Consider the following 6,684-nt stretch of genomic DNA (forward strand, 5'->3'; position numbering starts at 1 on the left):
CCTTCATGATAAGCAATTCATTATGATTTTCGATGAACTTACATGTGACTTTTAATCAAATAGAAAGCTGCCTATCACTAGGGCTAACAGAGGGGAGTTCTTTAGCAAATTTACTAAGGATGGAGTTATTTCTGGTGAACTTTGATGTTATCTGAATGGCCAGATATATTATTTTCAATATTTTTTATAAATTCAACTAAGGTTTTATCGATATTGTTCTTGCTAATAGGCATACCGAACCCTTCGCCTAGTTGTAACAATAATTGAATCTCCTGTGGTATCTCAATGTCGCTAAGATTGATGAACCATCATTATTGAGTCAAACGAAGATATTTCATTGAAAATGTTAGAAGAAATACTAACAGTTTTATGTTCAGCCACGTCATCAGGAACAGAAGGGCAACAATAATGTCAGAATTTGATGAAATCTGATTTGAAACAAAGCAAGAGTAAGATATAAATTTAATCTGAAAATTTCTGATTCTTATTTAGCTTTGAGCCATTCAATTTTTTTAATTCGAAAAATTTGCTTAAAAAATAAACATTATTAATATGATCGAAAAAGACAAAAAAAACTACACTGAACAAGTTCTAAAGAGTCGCAAATCAAGTTAATAGTATTTATTTTTTTTTTATTTATTAATTTTAATCCTTGCCTTGCAGCTTAGGATGGCTTTCTACATTTGTTTTACATTTATTCTTAATTTAATAACATTTGACCCATATCATCCTTCTATATACATTCTTCATACCTTCTTTATACACAGCTCTATACTCGCTCTATATATATATATATATATACATATAGATATTTATAATAAATTATATTAATATTAAATATTAATAATATATTTATAATAAAATATTTATAATAAATCCTTGAAGTACATAAGCTATTCATTCAAAAACAAAACAGTGTATATCGCACATTTCAAACTTTCCTACATATATAATACTTACATATATTATAACTACTTGTCTTTTGGTATTTTATAATTGCCTATACATATTGCTTGGAACTGCCCTTAAAATTATACTTAGACAAAACTTTGCTTTCTGATCTACTTGATGTAGCAATCTGGGATAAGTCTTCACTCTTGTTTACTTTTCCCTCCCTTCTGCTTCTTTTCTTGCCTTATCTATTTTTTTCATTATCTTTATCCCTTTATCTTCTACTCTTATGAATTCTTCCATCAGCATCTCACTCTTTGTCTCCTTACACTCCTTGAGTATATGGCTCATACTCTTTTCTGCAGCATGGCAAATTCTACATCTCTTTTCTTCATCCTCTCTCCAATACTGGCCTCCTTTTGTCTCATTCCCACATCTGAATCTTGTTATTAAACTTCTATCTTTCATCTTTTTGCCTTCCAAGTATTTTGATAACCTTTCGGATCATATATTTTTATAATTGCTATTATACCTTGACTCATTTATCTTTACTTGTTTGAAGAAATACTTTCTTCTTTCCCTCTTCTTTCCCTCTTCTTTCTAGTCTCTTCATGACATCTTCTGCTGTACCTTGATCTCTTATCCCTCTTATTCTTTTTATTTATTCCTTACTCATTCCTGCTCTTTCCAGCACTTCTCGTCTCTTCTTTTCCCAGTCACCTCCTTTTCCAACTCCTTTACACATTCTTTTATTACTTATATTTTTTCCTCGAACTCCCTATTCTTTCCTCATATTTTACTGCTCTTCTAATTGCTTTAATTTTGATTTCATCTATCTTTGTTTCTTCTACCAGTACATAATTAGGTGTTCTCCAATCCAGTTTTAAAATCCATTTCACGTATTTTCTTTTTATCCCGTCTAGTCTATTATCGTCCTACCAGCCCCACACCTCCGCTCCATCCATACAGGGCCACCAAAGAATTGAACATCTTCATTCTCCTTTCGAAGTTGTCTTTGAATATTCTTTCTCCAATGCTCCACGTTCTTTCTTCATTGCCACTGTTGCCTTCTTTATCCTTTTTTTTATATGTTTCTTAGTTCCTTCATTTTTCTGTAGAGTGTACTTAGATACTTGATTTCTCTGACTTCTTCTATTTCCTCTTCTCTCCATTCCCACCCTCTCTTTTTTGTCCTGCCTTTTCCTTTCTCAAATACCATTATTTTTTACTTCTCCAGGCTCAGTTTCAGTCCTTTTTTTTTGTATAAACCTTTCAAATCTCTTCAGCATCTCTCTCATATCAGCTTCTCTATCTGCCAGTAGAATCACATCATCCGCATACATTATTGTCCATACATTATTTCTCTTTTCCTATTACTACTCCTCCTGTCTAATCTTTTGCCATCTCTTCCTCCAATTCTGACATATATGTTAAACAATGTCGGGCTTAGCGGACATCCTTGTCTAAGGCCTTTTTCAGTCCAAAACTCCTCCGACTTCCTATTACCTACTTTCACTATATTTCTTGTTTCTTTATACATCTCCATAACTCGGTGAGAGTTCTCTGAAATTGTTCTCTGAGATTGTTCTCTACCTGCATCTTTCTCATCATTTCATTTAGCAGCTTCCTTTCCAATGCAACTTTCAGATCCGCGAAGAAGGCAAACATCTTTCCTCCTTTTTTGCTTAATTTCCTGTTAACCACGTAGACTGCATCCATCGTTCCTCTTCCCTTTCTGAATTCAAACTGTTCTTCAGCTTTTTCTCCGCTTCTTTTTCAAGTCTTCTATTTATATTTATATTTATATTTATTAGGTTAGTTGCATAAATCTTATATGCTGTGTCCATTAATGTAATTCCTCTATAGGTTTTTAATTTCTTTTTTTCTCCTCTTTTGTAGATAGGATAGATTAAGCTTTTGTTCCAATCTGATGGTTCCAATCCTTCCCCTTTCCATACTCTGTTAATCATGTTACTGGTCCTCTTTCACTACTTATCCTTACATTTAAATCTCCTCCTATTATCAAATACTCTTCCTCTTCTTCTTGAATATGTTCCATCAACTTTTCCATTGTTTTTTCTACCTCTTGACTATACATTGTTATTATTCTGCATTTATTTCCATTATAGTCCATTTTACATTCCATCGCTTCGTTTATTTCCCTAACTTCTATATTCTTTATTTTCTTGCTTACTGCAGTGATTATTCCTTTTGCTCTTCCTTTTTTATGCTCCTTCTTTGTCGATACATAGTTCCATCCATAATCTTTCGATAATCAATTTTTAATTTTCTCCTACTTTTCTTCATCTATCCATGTCTCCACTAATCCCACGATGTCAAATTCTTCCCACATTTCCTCATATTTATTAGACAATCCCGCAATGTTCCAAAAACAGATTCTTAATCCTCTTTTCGCCTCTTCCCAGCCATCCTTTTCCTTTTCTCATTCTCTTCTTCCTCCTCTGTCTTCTTCTATTCTTCTCTCTCTCTCTCTCTCTCTCTCTCTCTCTCTCTCTCTCATTCCAACGTAGCCACTTATCTTTCACAAAAATCTTACCATAACTTACCTTCACATTGTTTCCTTTCTCTTTCTCTTATTTAGCTTTTTCCTTCAACTGCTTTTGCATTTCTCTCTCCTTTCTTGTTAGGTTATTATCTATAATATCCCTGCACTTAACTCTTTCTTTCTTATCATAACCTCTCTTTTTTCTTCCCAGCTCTCTAGTTCAGCTATTATGGTGTACTTATTCTCCCTGTTCTGTACCTTAAACGTCTTTCTTACTTTCACCTCTATCCTCAAATTTTCTTTAACGAATTCTATGATCTGCTGTTCCATCTTGTTTCCGTCCCATTTATTTATGCCTCTGATTACTATGTTGTTTCTCCACTTTCCTCTATCATTCTTTTCGCTCTCCCCTAGTTTTTCTATTTTTCTTTCCAGTTTCCTCCTTTCTATGATGCATTCTTCTTTATCTTTTCTTCTTCTTTCTTCTAAATTTTCCTTCTTTCTATTCCTTCCTCATTTATTCGATTTGTCCTATCATGTTTTCATTCATCTTTTCCATCCGTTTGCAAATATTTTCCTCCATCTCCTTCATAAATTTTATTAGGTTCCTCTTTTCCTGTCACGTATCTCTGCATGTTTTCTTCCTTAAGTTTGTTTTTACTGCCTTTACTGTCGGTCTTCCTATCATTGATGCCACCTAATGGCTGCTGCCATGGACTCTTCGCTCTTCTTCCTTTCCCAGATTGCTCTGTCTTGCGCCTAACCTAGCGGCTTTCCCAAACTTGCTCAGGTCTTTTATTCCTTCAAATTCTTCTTTCTTTACCCGCCTTCTTTTTCCGACCTTTTCCCACTTTCTTTCTTTCTGATCTACTTATTATTTTTCTTTCTTTTTCTGTTTTGACTGTTTTCTGTTAATATTCCCTCTGTCACATACACACGTCACCACGCTCTCTATTCCTAACCGGAAATCAAGTTAATAGTATTAAAAATGTTAATTCTAATAAAATTCAGATATCCGTAAGCATCTTTAAGTTCCAATCGCAATACAGCTTTTGCAAAGTATTTAATCGCTTATAATGAGATTATTGTAAAGAAAGAAAATGTTCTACGTCAATAATGTCTGTAAATGATAAGGGACCAAGTCATGTTTAAGACAATGTATTTGATAAACTTAATGCGCATTCTGATGTTAACACTAAGCTTGACCGAATTGCACAGTTTTTTGCATAAATTGCAAGAATTCAAGCCATAATAATTTCTAATATGAGAGAAAGTATTATTGCCTCACCCAAAATTTCATAAGTATAATTTTATAGAGGCTGTTCACATGTTTTTAGAGAATGGTTATCCTCTATATTTCATATTCGCTACGATTAATAACAGATTCCTTTGTTACATTCGTAAATATAAAAATTCACATATTTCCTATTTTCCTAATAAAAAGAGATATCTACGAACAAATATTTCACCATACTTTAAGTTAAGGCAGTTTCTGAAAGTTTTAGACTTATCGCCTTAAAAATGAATTCTAAGTTAGCTTATTCAATTCTTAATACTTTAAATAAGTGTATAAAAAAGGGTAAAGATCAATTGGACGTTTTATCAAATCAAGGTATGGTTTATAAAATATTTTGTGAGAAGAGAGATTGCGAGGCCAGTTATGTGGGTCAAACGAAGAGAAAGTTAAAGACTAGATTGTAAGAACATAAAATAGACATAAATAAAAATATGGTTCTCCAACCATCATCACGAACCACCGTATTGAATGCAATCACAATTTTGATTGGAGCAATGTAAAAATCCTTGATAAGGGACCTTCTTATAAAAAAAAGGTTGATATCTGAGATGGTTTCATAAAAAAAAGTAAAGCCAAAGTCTAAACAAGCAGAGTAAATCTGATTCGTTACATGAATTCTGTTATGTAATGTTGCTATTTTCTCTGTTTTTTTTTAAGTCAATGTATTTAAACAATTTACTCGGGGATCGGAGATTAAGTTGTGCGGTTAAGAATCGATTAAGAATGAGATTCATTGGGAAGTACCGGATAATTTATAGGAAGGGTAATCTTGAATCCGGTGCCAAAAAGATCACGAAGTTTATAGGCGAATCTACGCGGATCACTTTTTAGAATGTTTTTGTAATTAGGAAACGTGAAATTGACTTCCAATTTCTTTAAAGTATACCCTCCTAAAAAAAGAGAAAAGGAATTTTCGGTTTTGAAATAAAGATAAAATAGGAACGAAATATCAAGATTAAGATGAAATACTAACCTAGAGATAAGACAAAAATAAGGTATAAATCGTATATCTACAATAAAGAATGAGAGGATTTTATCGGGATGTAACAATCCTATCTTTCCTTCATACAACCTTTTTCTCTTTCTTAGTCATTTCTCCCCTTTTTTTCTTCTTGTTTTCCTTTCCTATTTTCAACCCCCTACTTTCTTAACGATTCCTTTACTCTGTGTATCACAACCAGACTAAGACGTTTCTTCACAATACAGCTTCTTAATTTTTATAATCTTTTGCCAACGTGGAATTATCCTTGACTGAAGAAATTTTGTATTAATACATTTTTGGAGGTCTTTTTATCATTAGACATCGCAACATTGTAAATCTAAGGTAACTTTGGCTACAAGTTTTGATTTATATATATAGTAATCTACAGACGGATTTTCGTCGCTCTATATTCAGTATCTTTGTACTTAATGCTCTGGATTTTCTTTCCTTTAAATATTGTATTGGTGTAATTTTTATTTTTACTATTTTTATAGATTTTAATGTGAATTTTTTATTTTACGATGCTTGTGAATTTTTTGCGTATTTTGACACCTCCCAAAGCGTATTCCATTGAAGAAAATAATAAAAGATCCCGAAGAACTAACCAAACTAAGTTTAAATATTGACGAAATAGATAAATATTTAGAAAGTAACAAGAGATATTCACTACTAAACATTTTATATATCCCATAGGACCAATCATATTAGTTATATTAACAACTGGCGTGATCGGTGTAGTTTTCTGGACAACAAAAAATAAACTAATGTATAAACCAAAAAAATAACAGTCAAGAAAGACGAAGTACAGGAGTAGAATTGCGCACCAATGAACAATCGATAGAACTCGGCCATTGCACCGCTGATCAATAATCAGAAACGCCGAGGAAGCGCTGATTCGGCAAGGACGATCGAGGAGAGCAAAAGACATAAGGCGAAGATACGAAGTGGAGCGGGTCATTTTTGTCAAACAGTGAACGCGTCATGTCACTCTGTTCGTTTATCTGAGTA

At 32.9% G+C, this 6,684-nt stretch overlaps 2 pseudogenes; both read right to left on the bottom strand.

The window, feature by feature from the left end:
- Window positions 1-783: 783 nt before the first annotated feature.
- Window positions 784-2,234, bottom strand: LOC147909702 (uncharacterized; annotated as a pseudogene).
- On the bottom strand, window positions 1,697-6,575 carry LOC147909703 (uncharacterized; annotated as a pseudogene).
- Between the last annotated feature and the right edge of the window lie 109 nt (window positions 6,576-6,684).

Source organism: Acromyrmex echinatior, chromosome 5, assembly GCF_024713525.1.
Source record: "Acromyrmex echinatior isolate Ae372 chromosome 5, ASM2471352v2, whole genome shotgun sequence".
NCBI classification, from domain to species: domain Eukaryota; kingdom Metazoa; phylum Arthropoda; class Insecta; order Hymenoptera; family Formicidae; genus Acromyrmex; species Acromyrmex echinatior.